Raw genomic sequence first — 18,486 nt, forward strand, 5'->3', positions numbered from 1 at the left:
AAGAAGGTCTCAAATGACCTAGTAACAAAACTAACTGGTGCAACATCTGACAAGAGATCATTGAGGGTTAATGATGTAACTGAGACAAATGTGAGATTCAATAGCATGATTCTTGGTTACAAAGCAACTCATGCAAACAGACTTAACTCAATTTCCAGTTTATGCATAAAGAGTGCTTATGACATGGTTAAGGACAATGTAAAAATTGATGTATGTGAATAGCTAAAGGATGAGTTGATTGATAATTTAGGAAAAATCAAGAAGGATAAGAAAGGAACTTTTAGATTTGGTAATTTACTTGTATGCTTAATGCTACACATAACCAAATAGGTTCCTAGTATAGGCAACAAGAGCCTTGGATTTGACATAACGGTAGGGAAATAGTTATCAAACCTATTCAACAACATGGGTGAAAACAAGGAAAAGAATATCAGTGAGTATTTTCAAACACTTAAGGCTAGAATGAACAAAAGGATCAGACTGTCACAGAAAATTGTTGACAAATATAAGGATGAGATCTGGATGGAAGCAGTAATCCCAAGAACAATTTGGGTTACTGAAATGGGCTATGAGACTGATGATCATATCATTGAGACTTATGCAAAAGCCCTTCTAGAAGCACCTAAGGAACCCAAGGAAGAAGTATTCGGTAGTGCTGAGACGCTTGAAAGCTAAATTTAGTCTAAGAAGAGAGTAAAGAAAGTTGAAGCAACTATGAGGAGAGGCTCAAAATAGGCAAAGGCCATCAAAGAAGATGTACTAAAACAAACCGGTATCACTAAAGATGAGTTGGAGGCATTACAACCTGAAACTCACCTATCACCGATAGCCACTTCTTCTTAAAGTGATATGCTTGTAGCATTCAAAAGAGTTGTAAGGAAAAGGGATCCTTCACCGGCATCCACACCCTTGCCTAGAAGAACTAGACAAATACAACAGTCAATGAGGTCACTAGTAAAGAGACAACCCCAAAGAAAAAGATAACACCTAAGAAGAAAAGGACTCAACAAAATATTGCTCTGATTGATAGACTGTTAGATGAGATCACAAAAGAGAGAAAACTCAAAAACATCAACAAACTGTATGACTCACTATCGGTTGATGAGAAAGACCAAGTTGAAAACAGTGTTATTCTACACTTGGATATGAATAAGAAGTTCTTAATGGAAGTTGTAGATGAATTACCAAGTGAACTATATAAGAGACTGGAAGCAAGGAGACAAGTTGTTGTAGAAATTGATAAAAAAGATAAAAATTGAAAAATTACTTGTTGTTTACCTAGTAAACTCACCAAAGGAGATAGATGAGTTAATTGCAGAAGCCAACCGATCAGTATTCTCTATTGCACATTGGCATATTGCACTACTGGTAGGAAGAGTAAATGAGGTAACAAAAGAAACAAAAAATGCATGGGATATATTCCTTGTGGAGAAGGAAAAGCGGGAAGAGTACAGGAACCCCAAGCCTATCAAAGTCTATCAAAAGGACAAAGATAAGGGTAAAGGAAAGGTTGGTGGACCTCCAAGTTTAAAAATAAAAGATAACTTATCCCCACCACTTTTGATCACTCCACCGATAACAACAATTGAAGATAAACCGGCAAATGAGAGTATGGGTATAGAGGATACAAATCATAATCCTGAGGTACTTTACACAGTTGATGTTGACACTCAAAAGATCAACATTGTGGTAGACAAAGACACAACTGGTAAGACTGACATGGCTAGTGAGCCACTGGTAACTAACAAAGTTGATGACACAAAGAAACCGGCAGATGACAGCACAGGGAAATAGGCAGAGACTCAAACAGAGACAGAGATAGATCAACAAACAAAGAGTCAAGCAGAGCAATAAGCTCCGGAATAGGAACAAGTTCATATGGAAACAATGCCACCAGCAATAGGAGAGAAACAAAAAGCCTTGCTTAAAGAAATGCAAACACAGACTGACCTACCAGAGCTCACTACAAGCATGGTTACTTCCTCCACTACCGGAATTCAAAATGTTGGTTCCTCCTCAGCAGGTTACAAATCAACAAATGTAACTGAAGTTCTTTTGGATTCTTTAAAGAAAATAATAGATTGTAGTTCACAAACTTATAAATCTATAGATGACACAATCCCAGTTTTGAAGATGATAGCTCCAAACTGTAACATAGATAACAAGGATTCTTTAAGTCAACTTGACACTTTGTTACATTACTGACAACACAGTAACGGTTGACCAAATAAAGGAAGATGCACTCAAAGAGAAGTTGGAAAAAGAAAAACAAAAATTCTTTGAGAATCAAATAAATAAGTGTACTAGGGAATTTGACACACTTCTACAGGAACTATGCAACTCATTGAAGGAATTTAAAACCCTATACAAAAAGACAAACTTTCTAACAATTGACATAGATAAGAAAATGAGCAAGGTACAGGATGAAATCAATAAACTTGCTGACAATTTTGTTAACTCACCTGATACATTATCAGTTTTTGAGCAAAAGGTAATAGGTTTTCAAGAAGAACTACTTAAGTTAGAAAGAGAAAAGGAGACAATAATAAACAAGGCTAAGAATCTGAGACTAAGACTAAGTCCAAGACTGGACTATCTAGCATCCTTGAGGAAGGAAATATCTGAGGCATTAGTACAAGGATAGAGAACACTGGTAGAGCATATGCAGCAACTCACCGGTACAGTAAAAAGAACAGAAGCAGCATTGAAAGACAGTAAGAAATTTATGGAAAGCATAAATTTGGTTTTGGCAAATATTTTTCAAATTGTGACCACCCAATTACAAGGTTGATATAGGAAACCATACTCTATTGACACCTTGACAACCTTTGTCATTGATGCCAAAGGGGCAGTAGTGGTATGAGAAAATAATCAGGTAAAAGACTCATCTTCTCAAGGGGAGTTCACACATTTTTGGTTCACATATTTTTGGACACAATTTTTTGGATTTTCTCATGAGTGTTGCCATCAATGCCAAAGGGGGAGATTGTTGGCATACGCACAATCCAATGAGACATTGTAGGTGATTGAAGGTTTTATCATTGATGGCAACCTTACAATCCTATGACACTGGCAAGGCAATTCACTAACACTAGCAAGAATAGACTCTACATCGGCACTCAGACCACCGGCACAGGAAGCTGACAGGATTTTTGTTGTAATATATTTTGTTTATTATTGTAAAATCATTGTAAGCCGACTTGGCATGATGTAAAACTACTCCTATATAAAGAGATATCATTATAGAACATTAGTAGTGAAAGAAGTAAGCAAGATATGGAATGTAATTAGCCAGACCTATTATGCGAATTATAGGTTAAGGGTTTATGTAAGAAGCAGAGCAGAAACCGGTACTGGATCTGGCATTATAGATGTTGTTCTGAAGTAGTACAAGATATTGGATTTATATAATCCATTTTGTAAGTCAGTGAGACTTCCTTTTTGAGCAGTGTGATCTAGGCATTTGGCCTTCCTGCATGTGCAGGCCCCTCTTGTAGCAGTAATATTCTCTTATTGGCCAGTAAGTGAATATTATGGGTCACAAATCCCACTGAGATTTTTCCCACACTGGGTTTCCTCATTAAAATATTGTGTTATGGTGTGTCTTTCATCTGGTTGTTTATATCTCTATTTATTGCATTACTTTCTGCTTACCGGTACACAGTTTTAATTTGCTCTACATGTTTTAAGTTAAGAAAATCTAATTACTGTTAGATACTGATTCACCCCCCCTCTCAGTATCTATGGGAATCCTAACAAACATCTACCTTTCTCATCTGAGTGTATAATTCCAACAGCTTCCTCCCCTTTTCAAGAGTCTTCAGAGCCATTTCTTGTGCTACTTCATTTTCTAAGGTGACCGATAATTGCCTTTCATTGGAGGTATTGACCTCATCGACATTTTATCTGATTGATTTCCCTATTATCCTATATAAAATGACATGAACTCAGGAGATGCTATGAAATCATCATCATATATCAGAGTGTCACATGCCAATTGCCTTGGATCATCTTCCACTAGGGCTCCTTCATTAGGATCTCTTACAAGCCACATGTGTTCCTCAATTAGTATTTTAGAGAATTGTTCAAATGAGAGCTCATCCTCCTCTGATGATTCCTTATCCTCTGAATATGATATGTTTACATTCTTCTTCTCCTTAGCCTTTTGTTCAACATTTCTATTATGATCATCTATAGCCACTTCAGCATCCTTTTCATCCATATTTCTTATAAAGTCATCTCTTAGATACAGAATGTGTTCATAGGCACCTAGTTTCTACCTTTTTCTTGCCGAATGAATAGACCCCTCTAGGTCAAAGCCTTTTCTTGGTGCTCCCAATTTCATGTTATAATGGAATAATTTGTTCCATGTGAGCTCTTGCCCTTCTCTTCCATTTACAACAAATTCTCCTATGCATATAGTCCCAGGCATAAATGATTGCTTAGAATTTGATTCCCCCAATTGCCTTATGATCTCCAGATAAGCTATCATGTTGGGAACTATTTTAGGCAACAATGGTGGGGAATCTTTGAAGCCATAAACCCTTATTATGGTTACATCAGAGAAGCAGTACCAATCTCCCTAATTGTGTTTGACAGTTTTTGGTCCCCCAAAGTCTACAGCCCTCAAGAATCTCTTTACATCTTTTGAAAGCAAAGAGTGGTAAGGATAACTATAAAACATATAAAGTATTTTAACAAAATATTCTTCAAAATGAATGTAATTAGATTTGACAAATCTGTAATCTCATATTGAAGTCCATAATTGGACTGGTAGAGAATGGTTGTTATCATCATGTCTTCTTATCTTCATCTCTTTGGGCCATAGACCCATCTTGTGCCCATAGTATAGCATCATATGCATAAGTAGGGAATAGTGCGAGAAGTGAATTTTTACAGAGTCCCTCTAGATGGTTGTAAGTCCAAGGACAAGTTATTCTACCACAAATGTTGCATAGTCAAATTCTCTAGCTTTCTGCGATTGAATGTCTGTTGCAATGACCACAGATTCAATTCTCATGAAATATGGAGTATTTAGCCCTAGTACTTGTCCTACTGAATAATATGTGTATTTGAAGTAGTCCTTGAATAGATTTACATGAAATGCCAGACTTTCCTTTGTTTCCAATGGGACCTCAGGATTCAACAAATGAAATGGTAATCTCCACCCAGCATAAGTGGTATCCAATCTTTTGTATTCCTCCAGTTAATTTTTAAGAATGATGGGATGGTCATAAACTCTAGGTGAATCAAAAACCTCAAAAACTACTTCTCGTGACATGAATAAACAAGGATTTCCATCTTGGTCACATAATTCTCTTTTGTTTGGATTAAAATTTAGTGCTAATAATTCTAGGAGATCAATATTAACAAAGACATTTGGGACTACAAGTTCTCTCAGACCTAACTACCATGGATTGCAGATGGGTTCTATTTTCTCTCGTATGCGATAGTGAAACAAAAGAAATTCATATCCCCTGATGGTTGTGTACACATCTCCCACATTAGTATAATTATCCTCTAATTTCCACTCTACATATGTCTTAGGCTTTGGGGTAGAACCTGGCAGTTGATCTAGCAAGTCTTGATTTAGTTTTCTATCTTCGTCCTTATTTTTAGGACTTGTCTCACCTTTTTTTTGTTTCTTTCCCTTACCCTTGCTTGTTTCCCCTCTCTGTCTCTTTGCAGCACCACTAGGGCTTTCCATTTCACAAGCAATTTAACAGACTATTTGAAACAAAAACAGGGGAATCAATCAGAGCACTTACTCACCGCTATCCTATGTGCCTTCAACCGGCCTCAATATCATCTCAAATTTCCTATAATTTTGAATGTAGCATTCTCCTAATTAAGCTTCTCAGAAAGCGTATTTTGTGCAACAATAAATGTGCCTTAACTTTGTGAATCAATGTGCCATCTTTTTGAAATTTGAATTTTCTGATGATGTAGGACATTGGCTTAACTCCTTCCGTCACTACTCCAAATTTGGTGCTTTTCTAACAAATTAGTCTCCATAGGTAAATATGGTTATATTAGTAACCGTCTACCTCTTGTGTCATTTTGGCTTGAGCTATCCCGACAAGTAATTTTTAATTTCTTTTATTTTTTATCTATCTGCACCTACAATGTCTCGATCGGTGTCCATCGACATTGTTTAACTATCGGCATATGCAAAGTTCATTTTTCCAACACTACAAGTTATCTCGATAAGTGTTTTATGCTTCTCCCATCTCCAATCGGGTTGTTTGTCTTGTGAATGTCAAATCGGGATAACTTTCCTAACGTTGTTTTATTTGTAAAGCATTGGGATAACTTCATTGATCAGAGCGACTTTTATGTGCTATTCCACTTATGTAAGTTATCTTGAATACCTCTTAAGCAGTGTTTTATCGGAATTACCTTTACCATCGACAAAGCAGAAAGATGCTATATCATCTTTATAAGTTATACTGATATAGGTACTTATAAGAGGATGCATTATCAGAGTGTTTTATTCTGATGTTATTAGATATATTCATTATTGGGATAGGATGTTCTATCGGCCTTTTGATGATCCTATTACTCTGATTTTTATCAACTTCGTCGATAAAGGTATCATTCTTTGTACCGCCATAGATTCCACCGATATCCATCTTCCAACAGTAGGTGTATAGTCGGGATAGTTTCCCTGATACTGCCTTGTTTAAATGTCATCAGGATACTTCTCACTGGTTGAAATGTCTCTAATATGTTATTTCAACTTCACATGTTATCCAGATAAGCTCAAATGACACTTACGCTTATAATTTCTTCGTCGAGATAACTTCACCTCATCGCTATTGTGAAATGTTGCTATTCCACCCTTGTTAGTTATTCTGACAAGCTTCTCAATATCGACATTTGGTATAGCTATTCTGATTACCTCCTTCAATACTGGCATTACTAGATTGGGTTAGCTATCCCGATATACATGAAATAGTAATTGGTGAAGGATGTTTTACTGGTCCCTTTCTAGTTTCATTCAGGATGATCCTATGACACTGTGGTTGCATTATGTGAGATTTAATATTGAATAAGAGGAAATGTTTTCAACCTCTTCTCATGTCAAAATATTAGCGATGATAGATATATTAGGATAATTAGCAGCTACTATAGAGTTTTTTTAGGGTATCAACAGTGGCTCTGTCTGAGGATGAGGTGTTCAATAGAAGACCTACAAGAATCCAGACATATCTCTGGGAGAGAAGACAAATTCATATGCTATATGTATTTATTTGAGGATGGGGGTGGGTATATACAAATGGGGAACGGGATGAGTCCTAACCTACTATGCATGGATAAGATCTTCCCTTTCTAGGAAAAGAAGTGTTTCAAGAATTGTCCATGCACTGGCAATTCTTGTTGTTCTCCTTATGTGTTTTGTAAGAAGTATGAGTTTTCACCTCCCTTGCCTATGACAATGTATGGTCCCACCCACAATGCTTCAAATTTCCCATGCTTTCCTTTGTCTTGCTGCCTAGCATTCCACATAAGAACCCATTCCTTTTCGTGGAATTTCCTATCATTTGCTCTTGTATCGTGTAAAAACTTCATTTGTACTTGTGTTTTAAAGTTCTACTCTTGTGCTTCTCTCCTTACCTCGTCTAATTTTGCCAATTGTACAAACCTCTCTTCCATTGGATCCAAAAGATCTTCTTCATTTACAAATTTGTAGACAAGTAGTAATTTTTTCCAATGGAAGTACAGCATGTTTCCCGTATACTATTTCAAACGGGGATTTTCCTATGGACCTTTTGGTCGTAACTTTGTCTGCCCAAAGGGCTAGATTTAATTTGGAATCCCAAGCCCTTTTGTTATTGTCAAGCATCCTCCTTATGATTTTTAGAATGTTCTTGTTACTTGATTCAACTTGACCATTTTCTTGGGGGTGGTATGGTGAAGCATAAGAGACTTCAATACCGTAATTCCTATAGAACTCGTTAAACTCGGTAGATCTGAAACACATGCCATTATTTGTTATGATCTTGGTAGGGACACTGAATCTTGTTAGTGTAGGTCCTGGAGACAACTAAGAGGGAGAGGGGGTGAATCAGTTGTCTAATAAATTCAAACCAAAAACTTATTAACCAACTTAATGCTTAATCCTAGTAAAACAGTTAAGTATGTCGGTAAACAGTGTTAACAGAAAATTACTATACCGATAAGAATTAATGCATGAAACATAAGCACAAAGTCATTCACAACATATGACACCAATATTTGTACGTGGAAACCCTGTAAGGGGAAAAACCACAGTGGGAAACCTTACCCACAATCAGATGATACTACTGCAGATAGTAAGTGTACAAAAGGGGTCTGCACATGCAGAAAGGCCAACAGCCTAGAGCTCCTGCTCAATCACAAATGGGAGTCACACTGACTACAGTTGGATGATTAAATCCAATAAGAATGCACTGCACAAAATAGCATCTTCATATGCTGGATTCAGTATCGGTGTAATGCTGATATGCTTCTACAAAAACCTAACTTCACCTTCAAATGATGTCTTCGTGTATGCCTCTACTTTATCTCGTATATACCCTTTCTTAAATCTTTTTCGCATTCCACACTTGATCTTACAAATAAGATCTTACATTTATACCATACCCTAAGACCAATTTTAGTAGGTCATCTCTACAAGATATCACAATAAAAACATTTTACAAACAATACAATATCCGATGCAATAACTGATTGAACATGTCGGCTTAATGCATTTACAACAATAATAAATCATCTCCATAGCGTGCCATGCTGATCTGGAAAAGATAAACCTACCGGTGTAACCCTAGATAACCTGGACCTATTTGCCAGTAAAAGCAAATATGCAAATAAGAATATACCAATGATTATTACTTCAAAATAAAGTGTCCACATGATGTCTTCAACATTACCAAGTGTCTTCCATGTCATTGCAGGTACCGGTGAACATTATATCCTGCCGGTTAACCATATACCGGTAACTATTACACAGTTTACTGTTTGCCGGTGAATGTTGTTGGATCTCCAAAGTAGGTGTATTTAGTAGGTGTTGACATCAATGACAAAACCATACCAAAATACCAACAGTTAGTATGTTTTCAATCAAGAACTTGATTACCACCATGTTGGTTGCTTGTTTAGTAGGGATGGCCTCTACCCGTTTAGTAAAATAATCAATGTATACCAAGATCCATCTGTGACCTCCACTTGACTTAGCAGCAATGGTGTGATAAGAGGCAAAAGAGAATATTTGGAAGGACTTATTTCAGCATGAGATACCACTGAAGCCTAGAGAAAAACCCTTTATAAAAAAACAAAGACCTTTCAATCTTACCTTGTTTCCCAAAATGCATGAAGAAATATTAAAGATGAAGGAAGCATGGATAATCAAGCCAGTAAGATACTCAACATGGGTGTCAAATCTCATGCCAGTATGCTAAAAGAATGGTGACATAAGGCTATGTGTTGATCTCATAAATTTAAACATAGCCTCCTTAAAAAAAATTACCCATTACCGAACATGGAAGCACTGTTGCAAAAGGTAACAAGGTGTGAGCTATTATCAATGATGGATGGCTTTTGTGGTTTCAATCAAGTAAAGGTAAAGGAATCGGAGCAATTTAAAACTGCACTTACCACCCCGTTGGGGCACATATGTATACACTAGAATGCCTTTTGTTTTGACAAATGCAGGGGCTACTTTCCAAAGAGCTATGGATGTAGCATTTACAGTATTAATCAATGTGATTATGATGGTATATCAAGATGATCTAACTGCATACTCAAAGAAAGTTCAATATCATTGTGGACACCTTGAAAAGATATTCATGAAAGCTTTATAATATGGTATTTCTCTAAACCCCAAAAAGTGTCATTTTTGTGTAACACAAGGAAAACTATTGGGGCATATAGTCTCAAAAGATGGAGTCAAGATTGATCGAGAAAGAGTTGCTGCCATTGATCGAATCACAATTCCCAGAATAGTCAAGGTTATTCAGTCATTCTTCAAGCAGATAAACTTTGTAAGAAGATTTACTCCTAATCGATGAAACATCCGACGAGGATGTTGTATGTCCGAGGACAGTCTATTGTGGGACCTCGTCATAATCCTAGTCGGTGCAAGTTAGAGGTTGTCCAAGAAGATAAATCTAAGGAAAAAGAAGAGAAAGATCTTGTTGCTCAATAGGTATGCATTTTGCTTAATTGAGCCTCAAGGAGCACTTGTTCTACTCTACTGACGGTTTTTAAAAATTCAAATAAATATGTGCCTATTTAGTTTACATAATATGTATTCTGAACTTCTTCCCATTGCTTTGCTAGCACCTCCAATAGCATTTTAAGAGCATAATTAAGGAAATTATAGAAAATAGCATTTTTAAGAGCATAATTAAAGAAATTATAGAAAAGTAGCATTTTTAAGGAAATTATAGAAAAATTATGTGCTAACATATTGCACTATCTAAAAAGGATAATCTTTACAAGGATGCAATGGAAACTAGTTCTCAATTGGATGATCGTGAACTTGCAGAGGAATTGTTGGTGTATTTTGTGGAATGGGTATACAATTGGTAAAACATATAGTTGGCTATTCTCTCTCACAGGCTAAAGTATATTTTGAATTTTCATTTTGGATTGGGGCATTGAAGTGGGGCTTACTTTTGCATTTGGAACTACAGGGAAAGAAAGAATGCTTTGCTTCATGCTTGTTCATATGCTATGACTTGATCAAACTAGATGTGGCTTTGGAACTTTCCTGGATGAATAATATGATTGACTTTGTGTTTCCATACCTACTTTAGGTTCTTTATATACTCTGATGATTCTGTAAATATTTTAAGTTTCTCTTTAATAAACATTTTAAACCTTCTGCAGAAATAAATGTGTGCCTATTTTGTTTACAGAATATGTATGCTCGGCTTCTTCCCCTTTGCTTTGCCAGCACCTCCAATGCCTGGCATGGGAGTGGGCATGGGAGATTTTTTTTAGCCAAGTATGAGTGGAATGGGCATGCCTCCCATGCCATCTTATGGTATGCCACCTATGGGTGGCTATTTATGGGATTGAAGAACTTAACATGGGACACAATTCTTCAATCATACATGGTTTTTTGATGCTGGTCTTCGAGTGGAAAGATTAGATTGTCAAATTGTTTTTATTGTCATTTGTTTGGTTGATACAAAATAATAAATCTTTAGTATTATCGTATTGGTCAATCACTTCAAATCTTTCCATCCACCAAGCATTTGATGCCCAAACCATCGCATGATTAGATTGTCAACTTATTTTTATTGTTGTTTGGTTGGTCGATATAGAATAATGAATCTTTAGTATTATCGTATTGGTCAATAAGTGCAAACATTTCCATCCACCAAGCATCTGACAAGGATATTGTATGTCCGACAGCATCCTTGTCGAATAAGCAATGAGGGGGTGTCAGAATTCCAATGCCCACCAAATTTATTCCGACAACTTATCAAGTTTAACCAATGGTTAAGTAGTGAGGGGGCATCAGAATTATGATGCCCACCCAATTTATTTCGACAACCTATTGAGTTTCCAAGCAGTGAGGGGCCATCTGAATTCAGATGCCTGAATCGTCGCACATATAGCATCCTCGTCGGTGTGGATGCCCTGGTTGTTCTTGGAATTCTGATGACATATCAAGTTTTACCAATGGCTAAGAAGTGAGGGGGCTGTCGGAATTCTAATTTATCCTAAACCATCAAAACATTACCTGGAAGTCTTTGGAATTCCGACGACTTATCGAGTTTTATCGACGGCTAAGCATAGACATGGTCGTTGTTGGAAGAGTCTTCGATGGCATCAAAATTTTGATGATCTTGAGCACCATCAGAAGTTCCAACTACAAGTTTTTGACGGTGTTGCTCATTGGCAGTCCAACAAATTGTAGTCAAAATCCTAATGAATTGCCATCGGAATTGAGCCCCAAATGTACTAGTGCTCTTTGCAGTATCGGATGCAGCCGAAGGTGTTGATTTTGGTGCTTGCTTTTGTGTCGGTATTTTTAATGTAACTTTCCTAACCGGTTTCTTTTTAGCTTCAACCTTTGTTTCCTTTAGTTTCTTCCTTATAACCCTCTTGAAAGCCAAGGGTGTGTCATCATCATATTCAGACTCAGTTGTAACAGGCTCAATGTGTACTTATGGATTCTTCCTCTTCCTACATTTCTCTGGGACAACATCAATTAATGCTTTGATGTCCTATGAAACCTTCTCAACAAATTTTCTATCCTTTCCTTCTTGCTTCTCTCTCTTCTTCTGCTTAAACTCTATTTCAACCTCATGTGTTTTCTATTTTGTAGTACCACAGGGCTTCTTTGCCTCATCAATAGGTGCATCAATCAACATTTTTGTATAAGCATCAAGGATCTGTGCATCCACTTCATACCCAATTTCCTTAATCCATATCTTTTGGGGCTTAACCGCTTCCATAAGTGTTTCATCCTTCTTCACCATGAAGCATATGCCAGTTGAATATTTTTCAACAATATGCTTAGGAACCCTTTTTATAGACTTCATAGATTTATAGAACGCTTTGAAATATCCCCAAATTTTACCATCTCTCTAACTGCCTAAAGTAGCAATTGATTGTTTCAATTGTCTCCCTACCAGGATATCAAATGCTCATTGCTTCTTCCCAAAACCGAGATTGTCATTCATGAAAAATAACATTAAGCAGATAATTAAGTTTCCATACTAGAAAGTTCCTTTCTTTTCTCCCTTAAATTTCCCTAGGTTTATTAATAGCTCATCTAAAATCCAACCACATAGATCCAATTTCACATTTTTCTCTCATCATTTTGTATGCAGCGAAAATGCAGCAACAGGAAACAGAATTCAGTTGGTTTGACTAGGTTATCTTATATCCAATGATCATGCTACTAAATCTGATGTCTGTGTCGGTGATAGTGTTGATTCTCATAGATCTCCTGTCAGATGTCACGTCGATGATTTTATTGACATAATGATTCAAAACCTTCTTATATGGATGTTGCCCAATCGATGGTAAACCAATAATAACCCTGATGGCTTCCTTGGTGATCTTGTAAGGTCTATCTAACCAGATAAACTCCCCATGAACTTTTCTCAAAACATACCTAATTATCTCATCTCCAAATTTCGGGATGTCCAGAATGTCGATAAACCCTAAGTCTTCAACATGCTTGTATGTTGGTTTGATCTATCCAGATTCTCCCATCAACTCGCTCATGTACATGCCCTTTATTTCAAATGTGCCCAAGTCCTCAATGCGACAATGTATGTATGCCCTAACATCTTCAACATAAACAACTCCCTCCGGAACATGGGAAAATGCTCCAACCGAATCTTCTAGGTAGCCACATGCAGATACCACTTAAAAATTGGCCTGGGGTTCTCTTTGACCTCTACTACAGTCAGATTTGCAACAAAGATAGGAATAGATGATGATCTCGCTTCCATGTTTTAAGATAAATACCTATTGATCGCTTCCGATGAAAAACTCTTAATAAATTCTTTCAGTTGTCGGTGAAATCGCTCAAGAAGAAATATAATTTCTCTAAAATACCTTTGATCTCTCTTAGTCGCTCTTAATCACTTTGAAATTACTCTGAATGCAAGGTGATCAATAATGAAGTGAATTCAACCTTTTATCCTCCAAGAAAAACCCTAATCTTCTATTGACATTAATGACTTTTGGTGAAAGATACTGGATCTCAAACAGAACATATCTATGTCAGATAAGCATCTCCAATGTCTGGAACATCTTTTAGAACCTCTTCTTGGGGCATATGTAGCATCTTCATTAATTTTGCCTACCCCTAAGGCATTTGCCTTAGTTACCGGATGAGCTACTTGTCGGTGCAGGAGCAATCTCCTCTGTCGGATAAGTAACCGATGCATTTCCATCTGATGATTGTTCTTCAATATTCCTAACCCATCTCTTAGTATTATCTTGTCGGATTTCATTAACCTTTTCTTTCCCTTACTCATTTGATCCTCCATTACCAACCAGTGGATTTATGCTTCTACAGAATTTAGCAATATGTCCAACCTCATTACATGCATAACATGTAACATTGTTCCTTTGAATTGCTTTGCTAAAATTGGTGAAATTGCTTGACCTGCACTAATTAGCCATATGTCCAAACTTTCCACATGCATATCATTTAACATTCATTCTACAATCTTTTGTCTTATGACCATATTTATTGCATTTAGAATATTTACCGGGAGCATAATCAGGGTTTTGATTTGCTCTATTTCTACATTGCCTAGCCATCTGACCAAATCTATTACAAACAAAACATCTAACATTAAATTTATAAGCATTAAATTGCCTTACTGGTGCCTTATGGTTTTGATCTTCATTAGTAGTACTGAAACTCTGTCCTTGCTCAAATCCAAGTCCACTGGAATCTCCAATCTGCCTTTGTCTCTTCAGCAAGTCATCTAGTTGTGTTGAACTAATCTTGAATTTTTCTTTATACTGACTTGCAGTAGTTAGATCTTCTCTCAAAATTATTATTTGTCTCTCAAGCTCTTGTTCATTACTATGGGATTGTACTAAATTAGTTCTCAACATGTCATTCTCATGAACCAACCTACCACATTATTCAAATTTGTTCTTCAGGGATACAGCAAGATTTTCTTCCTTTTTCTTTCGATCATGAATCTCTTTAGACATTCTCATAGTCATAGATTGCATTTCATTTCTCATTACCATGTTCTCCTGAGTCAATTTCTGACATTGTTCTTTGAGTACATCTTTCTCTTCATCATCCTAACTTTGCAAAAGTTCCTTCCTCCTAGCTTGAATAGATGATAGCCTCTCCTGTAGGACAAAAATGAATTCCTTAGTAGAATTCAATTCATCTTGTATCCTTAAGTTCTTCAACCTTTAAGCATCATAATCTTCAATTGCCATCTCAAATTACTTCTCCAAACCCATGTCCATTGATTGTGGATTCAGGATCTTCCTCAAGCTATTAAACTTCTTCCAAGGCACAAGGCTCTGATACCAATTGTTGGAATCCAATAACACTGAGAGGGTGGGGTGAATCAATGTTATACTAGAATGATCAATTTTAACCTTATTAAAAATGCATATACCAACCGGTATACCGATATATACAGAATTGAAAGAAGTAAAACAACCAATAAGCCAATCACATAAATGAGAATCATAACACACATAATTATACGTGGAAAACCTCAAAGAGGAAAAACAACGGTGGTATTTGTGACCCACAATATCAATCCACTGGCCATATGAAGAGATATTACAAAATATAAGGGGCCTCCACTTGCAAGAAGGCTTACATCCTAGAGCACACTGCTCAATCACAAATGGAGCCTCACTGACTACATATAATTCCATACTACAATTTGGATAAGTGTTGAACTACTATGATAGCATCTTTTATGCCAGAATACAGTTCTGGTTTAAGCTCTATCTGTTTCGGTCTGAAACCCTAAACCCTTTACCAGAATAACCCTTACATAAATATCCTCACATACACAATCTCTCTAATATATTTTGCATTATATCACATTCACATATCCATCACCATATCTATCCTATATTATTCATCATCATTGTATCAAAATGATCTAATCCAACGGACCTATATACCCTATACAACTTATCATGCCTTATGTCGGCTTAAAAATATATTACAATATCAAATTACATGTCCGCTAAATGACATAAATACATGAATATCAAAAACAATTGCCGATGCCAAATCCAAGAGATGCCAGTCTCCAATACCAATAACCATATTCATAACCATGTCAACCTGTATTTCCAGTAACTAAAGAAATCCTTCTATCATGTCGGTGTTGGTGTCGATGTAGTGTTTGTGAAGTGCCTATCGGTACACAACTGAACCAAAACATGAAGCCAGAACAAGATACCATGCTGCCATCAATGACAACATAGTGAAACCAACCAATTGAGTTTCAATTGCCAACAAAAACAAACTTAATGAGGATAGTAAAGTTGTTAGAAACAAGGCAAGGTTAGTTTGCAAAGGGTATGCACAAGAAGAAGGTGAAGGCTATGGTGAAACCTTTGCACCAATGGCAAGACTTGAAGGTGTTAGAATGTTGCTTGTCTTTGTTGCTTTTAAAGGATTTAAGGTATATCATATGGATGTTAAATTAGCTTTTTTGAACGGTATCTTGGAAGAAGAAGTATATATAGAATGACCAGATAGTTTTGCATTGAATGAAGATGAAAATATGGTTTGCAAACTACTCATGGTACTATATGGATTGAAGCAAACTCCCTAAGAATGCTTTGAAAGATTGCATGCACATATGATCAAGATAGGATTCCGAAGAACCAGTGAAGATAGTAACACATGTTTGAAGATTGATGGAGATAAAATGTTACTTGCTGAAGTTTTTGTTGATGATATAATATTTGGTGGAAATGATGACATTTGTATGTCTTTTGCAGATGAAATGAAGAAAGAATATGAGATGTCTCTTATCGGTGAGATAAAATTCTTTATTGTTTTACAGATTCAACAACTGGAGAATGGAATATTTATCTGTCAGACTAATTATGTAAAAGAAGTCTTGAAGACTTTTGGCATGGAAGACTGTAAACCGGTTGGTACTCCGATGGTGATAGGTTGTAAATTGTTAAAGAAAGATGATTCACCATCTATGGATGAGAAATAATACAGGTCTATGATTGGAAAGTTGCATTATGTTGTTCACAGTAGACTGGATATTGTACATGTTGTTGGATCAGTTACAAGATTTTAGAAAGATCCTAAGGAGACACACATGGTAGTGGTAAAAAGGATATTCAAGTATTTGAAAGGAACAGTTGATTATGTTTTGTGGTATCCTTACAATGATAATTTTTCTTTAAAATTTTTCACAAATGCAGACTAGGCTGGAAATGTTGATGATCGGAAAAGCACAACCAGTGGAGCTTTATTTTTAGGAGAAAGATTGGTATCCTGGATAAGCAAGAAATAGTCTTGTATTTCACAATCTATAGCTAAAGAAGAATATATGGCAGCATCAATGAATTATACTCAGGTTATATGGATGAGACACATTTTGGAAGGTTTTAAGGAAGACATGTCTGAATTGGTGACTATTCATTGTGATAACAATAGTGATATTAATATTTCAAAGAATCTTGTGTTATATGCAAGAAAAAAGAATGTTGAGTTGAAGTATCACTTTCTGAGGGAAAGAGTACAAGAGAAGAAATTCAAAATGGAGTATGTGTCTAGCAAAGAGCAGTTAGCAGATATATTCACTGAACCTTTGCCTAAGACAACCTTTGAATATCTCAGAGGTAGATTAGGGGTTGTACCCCTGCACAAAATCAATTAAGATGTTGATGATGCATAAATATGGTGAATTCAGTGAATATCTTTAACTTTTGGATTGATGTGAAGTGGGCTACTCCTCAGGGGGAGCAGCTATGATGAGATAAGAAGAGATGAAGTCAGCAGAGGTATTTGTGTTGGTATTATGGATGACTTCATTATGTGTTGTATTGGTTTGTTAATTGATGTCAACACTTATCCTTCTGGAGGTCTACATTGTTGATTTGGCACTCTGGTTATATTGGTTTGTTGTTGAACCGGCATATTGTGTTCACCGGCATGGTTAGTGGCTTATGCACTGTCACCAACATATGCTCACCAATAGGATATATGGTTCACCGACAGTAATGATGACTTGTTATCATATGGAGATCATTTGGTTATGTCGAAGACATGTTTGGATCTGGTGTTTTGCTTATTAGTCTAATCGGGTTAACATATTTGTCTTTACCGACACATAGGTCTAGGTTATGGACCAGTACAAGATATCATATTCCAGATCAACACGACATGCTTTGGAAATGGTTTATTGATTGGATATTGTGTAAATATATTGAGGCCGACTTATTGTATCACATCAAGACATTTGTAATTGATTTAAATGTAATATCTTTAGGGAGAGGACCTAATGTTAAGGTCTTAGGTTTTGTATAAATAAATGTAAGATCTCATTTGAGAGATGTAATAGATGAGTGTATGCGAATATTGAAGAGAAAAAATAAGCAGATCCTTGTGCGAATCATGCAAATATTATCTAAAGGTTAAAGGAAGGTTATGAAGGTGTTTGGCACTCATGTTCAGAGCTTAAACCGATATTGAATCTAGTATTGCAAATGCTATTTTGAAGCAGTACACTGTCATTAGATTTAACCATCCAACTGTAGTCAGTGTGACTCCTATTTTGTGATTGAGCAGTGAGCTCTAGGCGGTTAGCCTTTCTACATGTGCAGACCCCATTTGTATACACTTACTCTTTGCAGTAGTATCATCTAATTGTGGGTAAGGTTTCCCATCGTGGTTTTTCCCCTTACAAGATTTCCACGTAAAAATCTTTGTGTCATGTGTTGTGCATGTTGTTTTCCTTTCTGTTTCATGCATTAAGTTATATCGGTAATACTATAACAACT

This window comes from Cryptomeria japonica, chromosome 8 (genome assembly GCF_030272615.1).
Source record: "Cryptomeria japonica chromosome 8, Sugi_1.0, whole genome shotgun sequence".
In the NCBI taxonomy this organism is placed as follows: domain Eukaryota; kingdom Viridiplantae; phylum Streptophyta; class Pinopsida; order Cupressales; family Cupressaceae; genus Cryptomeria; species Cryptomeria japonica.